Here is a 22,074-nt window from a genome sequence, read left to right on the forward strand (position 1 = left end):
TCAGAAGGCAGCTATAGGCTCATTCCTCTCCTGGAATGAATGTGAGTCCTTCTGGAAACACCAGGTGAATACAACACTACAGGGAAGGTGGATTAATTGGAAGTTTCACTTATTTTTATAAGTGTTCATGTGAAATAATATATTTTCCCACAAAACATGAACCTCCCATGTTCTGCCAAGAGATACTGAGGTGAACAGGCAGAACAAGCAAGACAAACAGCTGTAACAGGAAGCACAGTCTGGGAAGCTTCTTGTCTCTATGAACTGATACCCTTCACCCACAGACATTGGGACAGGCAGGCAGAATAAAAAAAAGGAAAGCAATTTTTAGCTAGTGACTTAGACTGGACAGCTTCTTTATTCCTTTGGGCCTAGGATTCTCCTACCCGGAAACACAGGGACATCCAGGGGACACCCGTGAGGGACCCCACAACACCTTGCTCCTACCAAGAGAAATCTAGCATCCTGAACTGGAGAAAGGTCTTCCATTTTTTTTTTTTTTTTTTTTAGATGGAATTTCACTCTTATTGACCAGGATGGAGTGCAATGGCGCAATCTTGGTTTACTGCAACTTCCACCTTCCGGGTTCAGGCGATTCTTCTGCTTCAGCCTCCAGAGGAGCTGGGATTACAGGCATACTCCACCACGCCCGGCTAATTTTGTATTTTTACTAAAGGTGGGGTTTATCCATGTTGGTCAAGCTGGTCTCGAACTCTCGACTTCAGGTGATCCGCCTGCCTCGGCCTCCCAAAGTGCTGGGATTACAGGCGTGAGCCACTGCACCCAGCCAGGTCTTCCACTTTTTAAGGTAGCAAGAGTCACACCAGATGAACCAAGCAGCCCCAAATAAAATCCCAAATGTTGGGAAAATTAAATTGCCATAAAATTAGGCCAAGACTTGCATGCCAAAACTAAAATAGGACTAACTGCATTATGAAGTAAAATATTTTAATAGAAACTAGAGTCTTCTTACATAATAGACAAAGTTCAGAATAAAATTGAAAATCACTCCTTATATTAAGAACTTAGGAAATCACAAATTGAATGGGAAAAAACTGTCGATGCCAATGTGGTGGTGATACAGATGTTTCAGTTATCTGACAAATATGTTAAAGGAGCCATCATAAAGATGTTTCCACATCCAATTAATAATTTTTGAACCAAATTTAAAATAAAACTATTAAAAAATAAAAATTAAAAAACACTGTCAAAGAACTAGAAAACACAGTAAAGGAAATACAAAAGTGAATGGACCTAATAGAAGAGTGGAGTGGAGGCAACAATAGCATTAGTGTAATTGAAGGTAAGACAATGAATTTACCCTATCTGAACACCAGAGAAAAAACAGACTACTACTACTACTAATAATAATAATAAAGAACAGCATCATGTGGACTTGTGAGATAATAAAAAAACTAACATAAACATAATTGGCATACAGAGGAGAAAGGAGAAAAAGATTAGAGCTAAAAGAATTATTTGAAGAAATATAGTAACCTCCCCCTTATCTGTGGGAAATTTGTTGCAACATTCCCAGTGGATGCCTGAGACCATTAATGGTATTGATCTCAATTGCCATTAATTGAATCATGTTTCTGCTTATGTCTTCTACCCAAAACTTGAATGCTTGTTTCATCTTCCTAAGCTCTTATCATGCACTGTGGCTATAACTTTTGCCGTTTGAGGTACAACAACAAAACTGGCACTAATTATTATTCCTTCTTAATGATTTTACAGATATAAAATGTGTTCTTCCCATAAATTTTAGCAACATCAGCATATAAGTTTCTTTTATTAAGTTGAGAATTTTAAAGAAGCACTTCACTGTTTTACTTTGGAATAACCAAATTGCTACTATCATTTTTCTTGCACTTAGAGGTCATTATTAAGTAAAATAAGGGTTACTTGAACACAAGCACTGTGATACCATGACAGTGGATTTGATAAACAAAATAGCTATGAAGTCACTAACAGGTGGATAGCATATACACCATGGATATGCTGGATGGAGGAATGATTCATGTCTCAGATAGGTCAGAGCACAAGAACATGAAATGTAATCACTCCACTCAGAATGGCAAGCTTATAAATTATTTCTGGAGTTCTCCATTTAATATTTTCTAACCATTTTACTGCAAAAAATGGAAACCATGAAAAGTGAAAAGGACTACAGTAGTGCCTGAAACCTTCTCAAACTTGCTGCAAGACACAAGCAGATGAATCCAATAAGCTGAGTGAACCTCAAGAGATATCCATGCCATTTCATGAAATAACTGTGAAAATTATAGATAAAGAAAATAAATTGAAAACATCCAGAAAAAGGAAACATTGCCTATAAAAAAATCCAATTTGGATGACTATAACTTACTCATCTGAAACCATAGAGGCAAGAAGGAAGTATTACAACATGTTTTAAGTGTTGAAAGACTGTGAACTGAAATTCTGTAACTGGCATGACTAGCCTTCAGGAATGAAAAGAAAATAAAACATTTTAGGACAAAGAATATTAAAAAAATATTGTTAGCAAAACAAATAAAAACATTTTGGGACAAAGAAAATTTAAAATAAAATGTTGTTAGCAGACCTATCTTTAAAGATTGTCTAAAATAAATTCTTTAAACAGGAGTAAAAAGTTAAGAGAAAGAATCTTGAAACATCAGGAAGCAAAAGGAATAAAGGAAAGAGCAGACATATGGGCATATATAAGAGATTCTAATTTCCCTCATGTGTTTATATATTGTATTTGATAATTGAAAGAAAAAATTATAACACTATCTGATACACAATGATATTTAAAAGGGGAGAAGGTAAAACAACCTAAATGGAAGTGAAGTTGCAACATTTCACTCAATGTGGTAAAAAGTCAATACCAGTATACTGTAATTCACATATGTATATTACAGTATATGTATTAATAAAAAAATCACAACTAATATATTATAAAACTGTGAAAAACTATACAGATATACATTCAAAATTACTTAAATAAACCAAGACTTTTTAAAATAATATTCAAGTAACCTATATATATAGGAGGGTAAGAAAAAGAAACAAAGGAGTAAGAATCAGAGGAAGTAAATATAAAACAAATAATAAAATGGCACACTTGATTGATAACAGATCAATAATTACATTAGGTGTGAGTGATCTAAATATACCATTCAAAGTTTGGTATAGCTGGTTAAAAATACAATCCAACTATACGCTAATATACAATATTACAGGTATAAAGTATGTATAATCAAATGTTAATAGGTCAAGTATTAAAATTACCAGAGATGAAGATGAACATTATGTAATATTAAAAGGATCAACGTATCAGGAATAAATAACAATCCTAAGTGTACATGTATCACAAAACAGAGCCTCAAAATACATGAAGTAAAACTGAGACAGCTAAAAAAGAATACGAGTTCACGAGTATATTTGGGTACTTTAATATACCCTCTCCACGTCAGCAATGAATAGAGCTTCTAGAAGCATGCAAAAAGGTTATGAAACATCTGAATAATGCAATCCACTAACAGGACATGTTTGACATATATGGAACAATTCACCCAATAACAGCAGACTATTTTTTTTCACAGGTTTATGGGACCTTAAGATAGAACATATCCTGGGCCATAAAATAGTCCTCAACAGATTTAAAAGAAATGAAATGAGATACCCAGTGTGTTCTGTGACCATAATAAAATCCGACTAAAACACAAAATAACAGAAGGAAAAAATACATAAATAAACTAATCGTAGAAAATAAACTACAAAATGATCCATGTGTCATGTGTCAGAGAAAGGTTTTCAATAAAATTTTAAATGATTCATATAACTGAATGAAAATAAAAACACAATATGGCAAAATATGAGGAATGCTGAGAGAAAAATATATAGCACTAAATGCTTACATTAAAATGTGAAAAGCTCTTGAGTCAATAATTTCAGTTCCTCAGGGAACTAGAAAATCAGTAAAACATTACAGAAAAACAATGAATCAATATATCTTTTCAAAGAAATTCATAAAATTTATATATCTCCAATGAGACTGACAGAGAGAGAGAGGAAGAGAGAGAGAGAGGAAGCCAAATTATCTATATCAGCAATGAAATACAGGACACCACTATTGATCCTGCAGCCATTAAAAAAGTGTTTAGAGAATTCTATTAACAACTATACACTCATACATTTGACAGATTAGAAGAAATGGAACAATTTCTTGAAAATCACCAACTACTAAAAAGTCAACCAAAATGTAATAGACAATTGAACACCCTATAACCACTAAAAGTAAGAAGTTAGTAGTTAAAAAACACCAGAAAAAAAAAGGATTTTCAGGATCCAATGTTATCACTGGAGATAACAAACATTAAACCAAGAATTAACACCAATTGTAACTGTTTCATCAAGAACATAGATGAGAAGGAAATGCTCCCCGACTCATTATGGCAGGCCAGTATTATCCAGATATCAACACAAAAAGAGTAGCGGAAAATAAAACTGTAGACAAATTTCTATCCTGCACTTAGCCACAAAACCCTCAACAAAATACTGGCAAGCCAAACGTGAAAATATATAGGAGGAGTTATACAATGCTACTATGTGGGATTTATCCTTGTCTGCAAAGGTGGTTCAACATTAAAAAAATCTATCAATGTAATCCACCATAGCAACAAGCTAAATAATAAAACGTACATGATCATATCAATGGAATCACAAAAAGCACTTGACAAAATCCAACATCCTTTTATGCTAGAGACTTGTAGTAAATTAGAATTAGTGGAGTACTATCTTGGCTTGGAAAAGGGCATCTAAAACAAACATAAAAACAAAACCCTACATTTAACATCAACCTAAGATAGGGAGCAAGGCACCAGTCTTATTCAACATAAGAGTAAAAGGTCTAGCCTCTGAAGTAATCAGAAATATTAATAACAATGTAGTGCACACAGATTAGGAGAGAAAAAAATAAAATTATCTCTATTTGCAGACAATGTGATTTTTTACATAGACGACCTCAAATGTCAACAAAACATTAATAAGTGAGTTCTCTGCAAGGTCATAGGACACAAGACCAAAACAAAACAAATAAAAAACTATTCACATTTCTACATAATAATGACTCTACAGAAACTGAATTTTAAAAATGTCATGCTATTTATAATCCTTCCAAACACAATTAATTAAATATAAAATTAACATAGATGAGATTGATATGCTGACAATTACAAAATGATGATGAAAGAAATCAAAGAAGACCATAATAAGTGGAGAGACATACTGTGTTCAGGAGTTGGAAGACTCGATCAAGTAGTGATGCCAGTTCTCCATTAAATTATCTGTAAGAGTAATACAATTGATATCAAAATTCTAGCCAAAATTTTTTGAAGCCATCAACAAGATAATTATAAAATTTGTATGGAAGTTACAGTCCGCAGCATGACAAAGGTGAATAACATGAGAGAAATCACAAAACTGGACATAGCTATAGAAGTCAAAACACTGAGGTATTGTTAGAGGCATATACATGTAGAACAATGCAACAGAATAAATAACCCAGAAAGAAAATTGCATAATTATGTTCTATTTATTTATGACAAAGATGGAAACATTATTTAATGGAAGTATAAACTTTTCACCAAATGTTGCTGAAATAGTTGAATATTCATAACCCCAAAAAATGAATGTCAACCTGTAATTCATGCTTTATATAAAATTCAATCAAAATGAATGAGAGACTTAAATGTAAAACATAAAATTGTAAAACTTTTAGAAAAAAGTCTTTGAGTTCTAGGACTGTGTAAATATATCTTAGAATTGATACCACAGCTCAACATAAATGAAAAAGAAAATAAAAGATCAATTGGACTTAACCAAAATCAAACACTTTTGCTCTGTAAATTCACATGTGAAGAAGAATATATTGACATGTCACATATCCATTAAAGGATACAGATATTGTAGTTAGAATATATAAAGGGCTCTAAAATTCCAACAGTAATAAAACACACCAATTAGAGAATAAGCAAAAGGCATGAACAGGCATTTCATAGAAGCAGAGATGCAAATGGAAAAAAACAAACTAAAAGTTGTTCAATTGCACCACTGCACTCAAGCCTGGGTGACAGAGGGAGACTCTGTCTCAAGAAAAACAAACAAACCAAAAAAAAAAAACAACAATAAAAAGATGTTCAATATGATGAACAGTCATGAAATGCAAATTAAACCCCATTGAGATATGATATACATGGATCAGAATGGCTAAATTAACAAAAATAGTAAAAATATCAAATGCTGGTGAGGATGAGTTGAAACTGGGGATAAATTGAAACTGAATTGAAACTGCTGATGGAAATATAAAATGCTACAGTTACTCTGGAAAACAGTTTGCTTGGTTCCTTATAAAAGCAAACATTCAATTACCATATGACCCAGCAATTGCACCCTTGGGCATTTTTCCCAGAAAAAAAATAAAAACTTATGTTCATATGAAAACCTGTATATGAATGTTTGTGCTAGTATTACATAAAAACAAATCTGGAGTGTACAAAGGGAGACTTTATTTGGAAAGACTATTGCAATAGGAAAATATGCTGAAGCCGGGAACTTCAAGCATCTCAAAAACAAATAGAAAAATACCCTTTTTAATAGTGTAGGAGGTAAGCAGAGCTCAGCAGAAACTTTTAAGGGGAAGTTGGCAAGCAACGGGAAACGACTACCAAGATCTGACAATGTGCCTGGCAGTAATCAGCCAATTAGAATAAATTAATGGTGGGACATGTTTCCCTTTTTAGAACTCGCTCAGTCTTAGAAAGAAGTACAGTTCAGGTGCATATAGGGAGGCCATAATGTTGACTGTAGTTTGGTTAGGACAAACAGGAGATAAGAAATGGGCTGTTGCAGACACTTGGTTAGTTCTCCCCATTGTTTTAGACTGACAAGGTCGGTTCTTAAATGTTACTAGAGATGAAATAAGAGTCATTGTGAGGTTGGGATTGAACCAAGTGGTTTTCAGGGGGTGAGCTGGCCTTCATGTTCTTGTTGGCTTTTAAAGACTAGCTGTATCATCTGTTGACTTTGCTATCTTCCTGGAGCATTTGAGGAAGTTAGGCATTTAATGAAAGGTATACCTAGAGATTTAATAAACAGAACTGTTATTAAAAGTTGAATAAAGTAATAGAAACAATTGTAGAGTTTTGAAGGCAGGCTGTTGAAAGGCTTCTAGAATATGGAGCGCAAATTTAAATTGAGTGAGGATGATAGAATGAGGATGACAGTGGCAAGCCAATATATTTTTCAGTTAGCTGTCTGAATATTTTTGGCGATGGCAGAGTCATCAGAGATATTTTGGGAAATATATGTACAATGATCATTTCTGACTACTGCACACGGGTCTAGGATTGAAGCCTCTGGAGTTTGGCAGCAGTATTGGTAGTAAGGCATACAATGTGAAAGCTCTTCCCACAGGATTTAAGATTAGTTTCCTTGTGATACCGCTTGTAAAGAACAAGGTCTCTACTACTGGAGGAAAAGCAGCCTCAATCTGTTGGTGACAAATATGCATGTAATTAATCACTTCCTTGAAGCATTTTAGAATATCTGAATTGGCCAAAATTTTATGGGTCAGCCTTCTGTTATTTTTTATGGAGCAGTTGCTGTGACCCAGCAGGAAAGGACAGAAGAGCCATCAGGACTAAAGATAAAAACTTGGGTTATAAAGATTGAGTTTTTGTGTCAGTTTATAAAGTTTTAATTGTAACAATCTATTAGCGCTCATTATTATTTCATGTGACTGGGGATTATGAGGACAATGCAGTTTTTGGCATGAAGAAAAAACTCAAATTTATTGGATGGTTTTACTGGTGAAAGAGAATTAATCATGCGAGGAATACTTTCTTTGATAAAAGTTTAGCAACTTAAAAACAGCATTGGTCCCTCTAAAAGTGATAGTTTCCAGGCAGTGAAAGAACATGCAGATGAAATGAAAAACATATTTATAACTATGATATTTAAGGAACTGGATAAAATCTAACTGCAAATTTGAAAAAAAGGTCTTAAATATCTGTATAATAAAAATTCATAGATAAGTGATGAATACCCAATTGTAAATTGCTTGCCTAGACTATGTTGTATTTAAATTAAAGAAGTGTAATTATGGTCAATTTAGCATTTAAAGAAGTAATTGATATTCTGACCAATAACATTGCATTGTTGTCTTAATGTCAGATACAGCAAAATTAAGGCTCTGATAAATAGAAACATATTATGGACAATGAGGGTGTTGTAAAAACCCTAGGAATTGTAAATGTTTTAATATATTAGTATTTTAAATATTATATTAAAAATAAGAATATTTTAACAATACAAATTTGATATAGAGGTTAATCATCCTTTTTGACAACACATCCTATGTAATTTGTATAGTATTAAGTAAATCAAACTATTTTTTAGCACCAATATTTTTAGAAGGTGAAAGAACAAATCATTTGTGATTTTCCTGGGGCCCTCTAGGAAATACAAAAGTTAGATTTATGTGTAAAAGTTGTCATTCAGTATTTAATTTGGGGAAGGCAAAATGTCAAAAGTTTTCCAGAGGTTTGAACATTTGGTTAAATAAGAACATAGGTCACTGAGAACCTATACTTGGCCTATACTTGGCTACATATATATATATATATATTTATTTATTTATTATTATTATTTTTTGAAACTGACTCTCACTCTGTCACCCAGGCTGGAGTGCAGTGGCGTGATCTCGGCTCACTGCAACCTCCACCTCCAGGGTTCAAGTGATTCTCCTGCCTCAGCCTCCCAAGTAGCTGGGATTACAGGTGCCCGCCACTACGTCCAGCTAATTTTTTGTATTTTTAGTAGAGACGGGGTTTCACCATGTTGGCCAGGCTGGTCTTGAACTCATGACCCCATGATCTTCCCTCCTTGGCCTCCCAAAGTGTTGGGATTACAGGCGTGAGCCACAGTGCCCAGCCTTGGCTACCTATTTAGTCACACTGACAATAAACTGTTTTAAAAGTAAGCATGTGAGGTAATATGATTATTAGAAAAAAGCTCACTCTTGTAAAAGTTAGAAGACTTTTTAAAAAAATCAAGGACATGATAAAGTCAACATAAAGAATAAAAAACAATTCTGATCAAACAGAATCTCTGCATTTTAGGCAGATTAAGTAGAAGGTTAAAAAAACAAACATTTCTACAACTTCTTTTTAGTAGTAGACCAATAATCCAATAACATCTTAACAGCAGGAAAACCAAATTCTGGTTTTGTATCAGTGCATTATTTAATATTAAAGTTGTTTTAATCTCATAAATAAGCCAGCTTTGACCATGACATTACCAGCTTTGACCATGACAAATAAAATTCCATTTCTGTGAAACCTTAGTAACTTTTTATGTTTTTAAGTTTTATCTTATATCTTTTTATTTTTAAAAAAATTCTGGAACAACAACTCACTGTATTTTATGATGAAATTAGTCTTTTTTCCTTTAAACACACATACACACACACACACACACACTCTCTCTCTCTCTCTCTGCCTACCTTGAGTACTTTAATTTACCTGAAGTCTAGGGTTTTAAGTTAATAAAAGTTTTGAAAACTGTCCTTAAGATGACATATTAATGACATATTGTACATAATTATGTTGAAACAAAGTTTGTCAGAATAGTGACTCCATTTTGTTAAATGTATATTTATATTTTGATAATGGCTAACACCTAGTATAATGCTTGTTCTTGTGGGAAAAATTCAGGTTCAAGAGACATTGATAGTGAAACTGAAATATCTCCTTATGTATAAAGTATACTTTTCCCTGTATAACTCCTTTTTAGTTCTTTCTTTATCCAACATTAGACAAATAGAAAACAGTGATGATTTCCTGTTATCTCTTTCTTTTGGTCTTTTTATGTTATTTTACATAAATTGAAGGTACTTGTAATCTACAAATCTTGCAATTAAGAACCAAAACTTCTTTTTATGGTGTAATATGCAAGCATGAATATTTACTGAAGAATCTACCTACAAATGCACGGACTTTATTTTTTGTGTTTTTATATTTTAAAAGAAGAGTTCTCCATAAATAGCATTATTTCTTTCAGAAATGAACTAATTGTATAGTGCTGAATGGTGAATTTTGGACTATTTTCAAATGTATCAGGAATAAGAGTGCCACCTTGGTTGCCACTATATCGACTCACTGATTTTCTGTTATGATCAATTCAATGGGTCAGGAATAATAACTATGAGTTGAAATTACCATAAATGAAGATGTTACATGTTTAAACTCTGACAAAAAAGTACGTGTATAAGTTTAGAAAGCATAGTCTCAAGTAGAATAAAAATGTTTATTTTATACTTAATATTGAAAACTCAGAACACATAGCTATTTATATTAAACCAATAATATTAGACTTTTGCCAAAGATTATATTAATGTGAACTTGGATTTTTGAAATATTTGGGTAAGTTTTATAATAGTATTTTTTCACATTGAAAGTATTAGAAGTTCAGTGTTTTATTTAATTTCTGAGAGTTTTAGTAATATTCAGTTTAGATAAGTATTTATGTACCTTTAACCCATTAGACTAGAGCAACCTTAGGAATTTTACAAGCTAATTTGGTACTGCCATTCAGAGCTAAGAAAATATCACACTTATATCAGATAAATATATGCATACATACATTAATACATACATACACAGGTGAACATAAAGACAGACACAAATAAGGTGATAGCTTTAATTCTAAAATTTAAGCTATGAATGAGTCAGATATAAATACAAAAATACAGGAGACATTGGTTATATAACAAGAGTTGGCTCACCAATGTTTGTGGAGGAAACTTAAGACCTTCTCTGCCCTGATATGTAATCTTATGGTTTGGATGACACCACATGACCATATGGTTATCTCCACTATTCATCAGAGTGGATAAAATATGCAATCTATTTCAAATGATTTTTTTTTCGGCTACAGGTGGCTGCTCTGGGAATCCCTGGGTTCCCAAAATTCCTTAATGTGGGCAGGATGCACAAAGTTCTAGTGACTTAGGCAGCTAAGGACCTCGACTGAGAGGAGAAAAGTCTGTCAAGGGTGGCTAGATGTGTGAAGGAGGTAGAGATACTGAAGGAGAACAGATCAAGAGATTCAGGGACCTAAAGGGAAAGTCAAAGGTGGTTACGAAGAAGGAAGGAGGAACAGGGATGGTGAGAAGGCAGAGGTTTAGATGAACCAGTTAGGGAAGATCTCAAATTTCCTAAACAGATTATTAAAGTTTCAAAATATCCTCTGTAAATTTTTGCCATTTTAAAGACATTAGACAGAATTAGTGCCAGAACAGCAGAGCATATAGGCAACAAATATAAAAGATGCTGAACATCAAGTAGATTGAGAGTTACCACTTGAAGGAAGAGGACAATTTAGTTGAAAAGGAGCAAAGGAGAAAAAAAATTTTCTAGAAAGTTCCATGCATAATCCTGACTGGGAGTAAAGGAGTCTCTCACACAATCCTTGTTGTGGTACTGATTGTGGTACTGAAGGACCTGCTCTATACAATCTACAGAAACTGAACCAGGAAAAGCAGAGGCCTCATGAAAGAGCAAGGAATTTCCTACTTTACAGTCAGGAGTAAATCCCCAAGAAGATCCAAGAAGACTTTCATCCAGGAAGATTCTTGCTCAAATAAAAAGAACGCAGTAGAATCTGTTGTTGCCAGGTGTTATGGACAGGAGCAAGATGCAGGAGGGAAATGGGTGTGGCTGTTAAAAGAGGGAATTTTGCTTTGCTGGAAATATTCAGTATCTTTTCCATGATGATGGATACAGAATCTACACAGATGATAAAATTGTATCAAGCTTAACACACACACACACACACACACACACACACAACTACATATAAATAAAACGGGGAAATTTGCATAGAATTTGTGGATTATATCAATATCTATATCTGTCTGTCATATAATATAGTTTTGTAAAATGTTTCTATTGAGAAAAACTGGACAAAATACACGAGGAATCTCTCTGTATTATTTCTTACAAGTGTATGTGAACCTACAATTACTCAATAAAAATTTCAATTCAGGCCAGGCACAGTGGCACATGCCTGTAATCCCAGCACTTTGCGGGGCTGAGCAGTTGAATCATCTGAGGTCAGGAATTTAAGACCAGTCTGGCCAACATGGCAAAACCTCATCTCTACTAAAAATACAAAAATTAGCCTGTTGTGGTGGTGTGGCACCTGTAGTCCTAGCTCCTCGGGAGTTCGAGGCTAGAGAATCACTTGAACCTGGGAAGTGGAGTTTGCAGTGATCTGATATTACGCCACTGCTTTCCATGCACTTCAGCCCAGGAGACAGAGTGAGACTCTGATAAAAAAAAAAAAATTCAAATCAAATAAACAAACAAAATAAAACAAGAAAACAAGGTGAGTTCTGAGAAACCAGTCCTATAAAAATGATGAATATGAGCCAAGTGGGGTGGCTCACACCTGTAATCCCAGCACTTTGGGAGGCCCTGTCTTGTGGATTGCTTGAACCCAGGAGTCTCAAAATATCCTGAGGAACATGGTGAGATCCCTCTCTAGAAACATACAAAAATTATCAGGATGTGGTGGTACAAACCTATAGCTACTTGGGGAGCTGAGGCCGGAGACTGAGGCAGGAGGCTGAGGCGAGAGGACCACCAGAGTCTGGGAGGCAGAGGTTTCTGTGAGCCGAGATTGTGTCATAGCACTCCAGCCTGGGGGACAGAGCAAGACTCTGCCTCAAAACAAAACAAAACAAAAAGAATGATAAATATCGAACCCTGGATGCTAGGAACTTAAGAGACATTATGAAAAGAAATAGAGAAGTTAAAGGTTATATCTTCCAATTATTTTGTTCAATAGTTACTGGCAGTTTGAAGAGAAAACTCAGTTCAGCATTCCTTAAAAAAAGGTGATATCAATATGTATATACAGTTCATGTAGAAGCAGACAATAAAGAGAAAGAAGGAAGAAAGACAAACATGAAGTAAATGATCCAAAGTGGAGATTTTAGTTTTGCAATACAATAGGACCAGAATGTTTATAAGAAATCACAAAATAATATGGAACTACCTTTGAATGGTATTTTATGAAGAACTAAATGAATACCAGTTGGTTATTGAAAGTCTACAACTCCTTCATACATTCTCCTTAATGTTGGCACTGTTATCACTCATAAATAAAGGTATTTATTTTTGAGGCAGAGACAAGAAGAAAATTAAGAGCAAAGCGGAAATTCTCTTAAGTCATAAGAAGGATAGTCAAGAATTTCACATGCCATTTCTCACTTTAATATTATATTGGAAGCTTAAGCATCTATTAAGAGATGAGGGGAAATATGCATGACACTTCTAAGAGTGTGGTTGGTTGACTATAGGATTTGCTTTATATAGGGAGAATATCATTAACAGGGAGAAAAATCAAAGATTGAGAGTAAGACATGGGAAAATAAAAATACATTTGGCATAAAAAGGCAGGGAAAATAGGAATATCAGCATTGATTAATTCATAAGATTGGGATATTAAGCAGGACATAATTGAGGGTGATAGCAGTACCTAAAGCAAGAGCATTTTGATGCGTAACAGAAATGAAGAAGAAATAAAAAAATGTGGATTTAAAGTTATTAATTAAACAGGTCAAAGAGCTGTAAATTTACAGTGGTAAAGAGTCATGAAATCTGATGTTTCTTTTCCCAAATACATTGTCAGATAATTTCATGAAACTCTCTTTATATATCTTTCACAATGCATGAGTTTAACACTTATACATAACAAAAAAATAATAAATCTGTTAGTTTTAGTGGGGAGAGGGAGGAAGGAAAGTGGCACTGGCTAATTCATTTCTGATAGTGTAGGCAGAGCCTCACTCTGAAGGAATTGAATAACTTACTCAGGGGCAGGTTCTGGCTGACTGCCCCTGGTTCTTGATTGCCATGCTCTCAGGCACTTGATAGCAAGATACTTTCTTTACAGATTCAGCCATGCCCATTATCTCCTTTTAGGAGATTCTCTCAAAAGACCTGACCATAACGTTTTTCAAACTCTCTAGGGTCATTAGCACACTATCTCTCTTTCACCTCTCTCTTATCATTTCCCAGGCTTCAGAAATTCAATTCACTTTTCTGTAAGTTGTTAAAACTCTGGGAATGCAGTTCTCAGTACTTACTAGCTAGGAATGTTTATACAGTATGACAGAATCTATCCATTACTTTCTAAAGTTCTTTACACAATGAAGGCATTGAACAGAATATTCATGATTCACACATGAGGAATAAAAGACTTATTATGTAACCCTCCCGAGGCAGCATTTAGTCTATGACTAATCACAGCTGCATAGTACCTATTAAAATGTACAGCATTCTAAGAATTGCACCTTTTTTCTTCATTTAAGGCCCAAACTAAAAATTTAGATAACCGTCTGTTTCATATAGAATGTTTTAGTTATATAATAATGAATGAGACAGTCATGATGGCTTGATTGTGATTTAATGTTTGGCCAAAAAAAAATTCTTTACAATTTAAGAGATTAATTTACCATAAATATAAAATAAATCAAAACCAACAAATACTGTTTCTCCTCTCATCGTCATGGATGCCTACTCTCTTTCCAACTGTAATCTTCATAAAGCACATTTCAGGTCAGAGATATTTGCATGCTAAATTTCAGAAATTTTATCTTTCCTTTCATAGAAATGTCTGTTCAAAACTCATTCTAATAGAAAAATAATCTAAATTCATTGTAATATTGTCAGTTCTCAGTAATCGCTATCAGACTTTAATGATTATGTAAAATAAATTCATTTATGTAAATATTAAAATACAAAATTTTACACAATTAAAATTTTATAAGATCCTCAGTACTCTAGTCAAGAGGTATTTAGAGCATTATATTACCCAATTAAAAACAAAAGGAACAAAGAAATCAACAACAAAACTAATAAGTTAAATCTGGCTATAATTATTTTTCAGTTATATCTGTATATCATTCCAACTTGGAACCTCCAGCTCTGCTGTTTAGATGTATATTGGCAAACAAATGACTTTCCCAAACTGTGTAATTTGTGTAGTCCTTAATACATTCTCTATTAACCACACAAATGTTTTCAGGATTTAAGGAAACCAACAAGGGATATGAAGTACCCTGAGGTTAGCAATAGTAGGAAGCCATTCCCTCTTCCAGATATGAAGAAACAAAAGGATATCAGATTTGAAAACATGAAGAAGGTTCGGGTAGAGTGAGGGTACTATGAATGAAATTATGGTCTTTAGAGAGAGAGACAGCCAACCCACAGCAAATCAGCAAGCAGAGAGCTGAGAAAATAAATATTTTTACTTCACCCACCTTCCTATGCTAATCTTTTACTAAATAAGATTGACTAAACCCAAAGGAAGCAGAAGGATAAAAGAGTTCATTGATACAGCCAATTCAGATTAGACTAGCTAGAAAGGCAAAAAGAAATTATTATGGATTATCCTGTGTAATACACTGTAAGTGTTTCAAATACTAAGAAAACGAGGTACTTAACATTCCCCTCAGTCTGACTAAGCTTTAGACACTCTTCCTCCTGACTCCCTTTTCTTAGAGCATTTGCTTTATAAAACTTGTAATTATAAAGTTTTCTCTGCCTTTTAGAGATGCAAACACTTTTAATTTTCTTGCCAGTTATAGAACTCAGGAATGTCTTTCTCAAGGGCCTGCAAGCTATGTCTTTAAAATGTAATCATTGAGAAAGATGTATATGTATATCAAAATGTTATATTACACAACTTAAATATACACAATAAAATGAAATACAACACTATTTAAGAAAGAAAGAACAATATTGCTCTTATCTCCCAGTTACTGTGGGATGGTAGCACCTTAACTTCAACATGTGCTTGCTCCAAGTTGTAAAACTACCTCCTTCAGCATAGAAGATAGCTTACTTTTCATTTGGATACAGTCAATTAGCAAACACAGGTGGTCTATGATATCCACTCCACATCTTAAAAACTCTCCAGCCTTTTGTAGCCTGTGAATTCTGGCTTTTCTCCCCTTTTGTGGTAGCCTTGAATAAAATCTTCCTCATCTGTTTAATTTTCACAGAACAATTTGTGCTTTGATAACTCTAATGATTTACTTTAAAATATGCATGTATGTTAATCCAGAACATTGCCAAAAGTTATGCTAGAGATTTATCCTTTAATTATATATGTATATATTTTTTCAAATAGGACAATTACAAGCACACCAGAAACATAATCTGCTGATTATCTTAGTTTGAGGACCTTAGGAACAGGGCCTGAAAGATTCTGCTGCTTGGGCTCTATTGAGGGAGTGCTCTCAGGTAAACACTGTAAGGTAATGAAAGAATCAGGACAGGACAGTGATGGGGGGTGGATAGACAAAGCTGTGGGCTCCCCTGAGCAGCCTTTTGTGCCCCAGAGGCAGCCATTGTTTCAGGCTGCACCTGGGAATTTCCAGGTCAAGTTCTTCTACGGATGGAGCACAATGTTCAGAAAAAAGTGCAGCTGTAAATTATTGGCACTTAATAATTAGAACAGCTAAGGAAATAGGTGCATCTGCTCAGTAAAGGGAATCTGGGTTGGCACCAATGAAGTCTACTACAAGTAGCATTTACAGTAAACATATCTCCAGTCTCCAGAACTGGCTTTATTATAGGTTTTGCTATTTGTCAAAAATTCTTCTTCTTAGGAGACAATGTATTTGAGAACAATAAAAATCTTGAAATATTTGAAGTATTATATCACTAATTATATAATTTCATTCTCTATATAAGACTGCTAATATAGTACCACTTAAAATACTCTGTTTCTGCTTAATGTCTTCAGTCAGTAGTTAGCTAAACATTATACCAAGCATTTTAGTTATATACCCTATCATTACTATTATTAAATACTATTATTAAATATTTATTTAAAATGATATGGCTTTACATAGAATATATTTCACTCAAGAGTATGCCTTTACAGGAGAATCACTTGAACCCGGGAGGTGGAGTTGGAGGTTGAAGTGAGCAGAGATTTTGTCACCACACTCCAGCCTGGGCGACAGAGCAAGACTCTGTCTCAGAAAAAATAAAATAAAATAGAGTGTGCCTTTATAAAATTTTTGTTAATGAGTTACAGTAATTTTAATGAAAGGTACATAGTCTAAGGATTTATTTTCTTTACAACACAATTATAAAAGGAAAGAACATAGTTGAAACTCCACAAACTATGCACTTTTCTCTTTTTTTGCTTTTAAAAAATTCATATTTATGTTTTGTTTTTCATTTTTTATTTCTGTGAGAACATGTTAGGTGTATATATTTATAGGGTACATGAAGAATTTTGACATAGGCATAACACATAATAATCACATTAGAGTAAATAAGGTATCATCTATCACCTTAAGCATTTATTATTTCTTTGTGTTACAAACATCCCAATTGTACCTATTAGTTCTTTTAAAATGTGCAATAGATTATTGTTCACTATAGTCACCCTGTTTTGCTATCAAACACTAGATCTTATTCTATTGAACTATATTTTTGTACCCATTATCCATCCCCAATCCCCACCCCGTCCCCCACCCCCCACTGCCACATGACCATTCCCAGCCTCTGGTAATCATCCTTTCCCTCTCTATCTCCATGAGTTCAACTGCTTTCATTTTAAGCTCCCACAAATGCGTGAGAATAAGCAAAATTTGTCTTTTCTGTGCATAGCTTATTTCTCTTAACATGATGCTCCCCAGTTTTATTAATGTTGTTGCAAATAACAGGATTTCATTTTTTATGGCCAAATAATACTCCACTGTGTGTTTGTGCTACATTTTCTTTATCCGTTCATCTATTGATGGACACTTAAGATTGCTTCCAAATCTTGGGTCTTGTGAATAGTGCTGCAGTAAACCTGAAAGTGCAGATATCCCTTTGATGTACTGATATCCTTTCCTTGGGGTATATACCTAGCAGTGGAATTGCTGGATTCTAAGATATTTCTATTTTTAGTTTTTTGAGGAATCTCCATATGGTTCTTCATAGTGGTTGTATTTACATTTCCACCAAAGACCCTTTTCTTATTAAACATCTCTGTGCTCTGTTGAAGTTTCACCATGTGGCTTACTCTTTACATTCAGTAACAGATACTTGCCTTAGATTCTAAAATGACATTTCTATTAATAATCAAAACCAGAGGGAAAAAAAAAACTTTCAAAAATTTTTTAAATGAAAAAAAAAACACATTATTCAAAAAACAGAAGTAAACCTGACAGTCCTCTAGGTTTTTTTTTTCCTACATATCTGCTTGTATCCCTTTAAAATACAAATAAAATATTAATTCTAACAGAATATTAATATCATGTAATTAAATGTTAATATTAACTGACACCATTGTACTGTTAATTATTAATATTTATTGGATATTAACATTAAGTTTTAATAACACAAAATATCTATGTCAACTAAGTGAAGAAACCAGAACAATTTGCTCAAATATGTTAAAAACTGTAAGAGAAAAAATGTAATATGTTCTTGTTTATCAACTTACTCCATTTCATAGAATTATCAAAATATGTAGATACAATTGCAATATGCACCAGTATTAAAATCCAAATTATTATTGCCTTGTCTTTTAAGCTATTAGTTTGGAGTTTTGCAGTGTAATGAATTCTCCAACCAGAACTGATGGGCTTCCTTGGCTTCCAGGTATCTTATTGGAAGTTGAACTATTATATCCTTGGTAAATAACACATTGAAAAAGTCAACGAATTCTACCTTCCCTCAAGCAATGAGATAATGTAGTACATTATTATCATCATTACACTTTGTTGCTCTCTCTGTCTCTCTTTGTAATCCATCCTGTCTACATCTTGGTGAATTATTTCAATCTACAACATTGCATTGTTCCTTTTAGTTTTATCTACAGAATTTTTACCTTTACATCTTTAATTTGCTCTGGTTTTGAGTATTGCACCTCTATCCCTTTTTGTTTAATATTTGTTTGTTATATCCTTTATATACCTTTATTTGTATATTTCTTGTGTGTGTGTATGATTTATGTACCTTTCTTGAAGACTCAATATATTTTTCATATTGTTTCAAGCCACTGAAATGAACAATGGAAAATATGAAGAGCCTTGAAAACATCCATAGACTGAAGTAGATGGCTTAATTCTTATCAAAAGTCAGCACTGATGTATGCCTTGTACAGCTTCTCCCAGCAACATTGAACAATTTTCACATTTAGTAAGCGATTCACACTTGGTCCCAAATGTCATCACTTATCTTTTTTGAGAAGTAGAAGCAGGTGTCATGGTTCTTCTCACTTATATATTTTATAAATTTCTGCCACATCAATGGCTTTCATATTGAATATCTGATTCTACAAGCATTTTAGTTCAGAATTAAAATGGGAATATATGTTAGGTGTGGAGCATGGCTCTTAACAATATATAGTGACTAAGAAAGAGAGAAGAAAAGATCTATTTCAATAGTGTGTCATGATCATGGAATTGAAGTAGGGAGGCTTATTATACTTACCCAGTGCTTTCATAATCCTGACTGTCACATTTCAGCGATATAACTATGGAAAAATTATTATTGACTTAAAGTTTCAATTTTCTAAAGTACTCAATGGGACTAATAGTACCTACTTTTATCACATTAAAAGGCTTATGCACACACCTTCACTGGTACTTCAAGAATTTTAGGTTTTGAAATTCAACTTTGATATACGCAATTTAATGAGCTCTCATTACTCATTAAAGATGGTAAAACAATGAAGAACTATATTGTTATTTTCTGTATCATTTTACTTTACTATTTTGATTACAAAGAACATTTACAGTCACTTAAAATGCAGTAAGTTGACATTGTATTTTAAATTTATGTAAACTAAAATTTAAATTTATGTAAACTAAAATTTAAATTTAAGTTTAATTTAATTTTGGTACTGAAATTAAAAAAAAAATTTTTTTTAATCTTTATTTTTATTTTTTTGAGACAGTCTTGCTCTGTTGCCGAGGCTTGTTCTTTGCTCACTGCAACCTCTGCCTCCTGGGATCAAGCGATTCTTGTGCCCCAGTGTCCTGAATAGCTGGGATTATGGGCAATTGCCACCACACTGAGCTAATTTTTGCATTTTTAGTAGAGACTGGGTTTCACCATGTTGGGCTAGGCTGGTCTCAAACTCCTGCCCTCAAGTGATCCCCCCGCCTCGGCCTCCCAAAGTGCTGGGATTACAGATGTAAGCCACTGTGCCCAGCCAACATCTTTAAATTATGAAATATTATCATAATATTGGGAAATTTTGCATACAATTCTTTTTACATTTTAAAATTCTTGCTTGTTTTATCAAAAAAAGCACTCAAAATTATTTTAAAGTATTAAAATGACAGAATTAATGGCTATTTATTTAAGGTAGACTGAGTTCATATAGTTTTTGCTTTCCATTTGTAATGCTAAAGTAAAGGTATTACTGAAGAGATTTATAATTATGTAAAATGGAAAAAAGCAACTTTAAATTGAAAGAGTAATTTAATGTTAACATGAATAAAACTGAATATAATGCAGACTTAGTAACAGAAATGTACTTAAAGCCTATTTAAATTATAATAGTTGATTTATAGTATATTACAGTTATTACTTAGACAAAATGCCATTTTCCAGGGAATTTTTAAGAAAGAGAGTTGGAGAGAGGAAGACAGTGAAGGAGGGAGAGAGGAGGAAAGGAACAGAAAGAGAAAGAAAGAGAGTAATTTGTTAAAACAATTATACAAAGCACTAATTTTACCTCTATTTTATAGATGTGAAAGCTGAAGCATAGAAATATTAACGAATTTTCCAAGGTTATATAGCAAGTAAGTATGCAGCCTTGTGTTATGTGTGTCCACATGAAGAGACCACCAAACAGCCTTTGTGTGAGCAATAAACCTTTTTAATCACCTGGGTGCAGGAGGACTGAGACTGAAAAAGGAGTCCACAAAGGGAGTTAGGAGTGGGACAGTTTTATAGGATTTGGGTAGGTAGTGGAAAATTATAGTCAAAGGTGTTGTTCTCTTGTGGGCAGGGGCAGGGGTCACAAGGTGCTCGGTGGGGAGCTCCTGAGAGTTACTGTCAAGGAGAAGGAATGCCACAAGGTCAATTGATCAGTAAGGGTAGGGCAGGAACAAATCACAATGGTGTAATGTCATCAGTGAAGGCAGGAACTGGCTATTTTCACCTCTTTTGTGGTTCTTCAGTTGCTTCAGGCCATCTGCATGTATACATTCAGGTCACAGGGGATATGATGGCTTAGCTGGGGCTCAGAGGCCTGACATCTTGTTGGTTTTATTTATTTGATTTCTTTACATATAGATTTTTAGGTTTTTAAGCCACATTTAGATTTTCTGGATTTCAAATGTAATATTTAGCCAATAGTCATTCACTTTTGTGTTTCAAAGAAAGATTTTTTTTTAATGTTAATTTGTTTCAGTACCTGGAATATAGCTTTGAGAAACTGATTTTTATAGCTCTTTAAATGAAAGTGCATGGATATTAGTATGAAAGCAAATTAAAGCAGATTTGAAATACAAGAAATTTAGTAATTATTTAAAGAAAATAATAAAGATTTATTCATATTTTCAATTTCCATTTACTTCAAAATAAAAATCAACCTTTGTAATATTGGCGCTCATATTCTTTTTCTTGAAGAAAAAATATGAAACTGTTGTAATACATATTCTGTGTAAATCTAGTTTTAAATGTGTGTTTCTCAAGGTAGAATCTTATTCTGTAAGTTTTTGGATAAAAGGAAAATATTTTGAAATAAAGGACTGAGTAAACACCTATTTATATAGTTGATTAGTTAGTTAATTTATATCATCATATATTGACTTATAAAAGCTTTTTTGCCATAATACCAGAAGCATTTATACAGCTCTATCATGTTTTCTTTTTTTGTCCTGCAAGATGTTTCCTCATGAGTTCATTATGTTCAAAATGATCACTTTTAACCACCTATACTGAGTTGTATCCCAAAAGTTATCACTGCCTGTAAAATTCTGTAGCCGGTATTAAA

The sequence above is a fragment of the Pan troglodytes genome, chromosome 2 (genome assembly GCF_028858775.2).
Source record: "Pan troglodytes isolate AG18354 chromosome 2, NHGRI_mPanTro3-v2.0_pri, whole genome shotgun sequence".
Classification (NCBI taxonomy): domain Eukaryota; kingdom Metazoa; phylum Chordata; class Mammalia; order Primates; family Hominidae; genus Pan; species Pan troglodytes.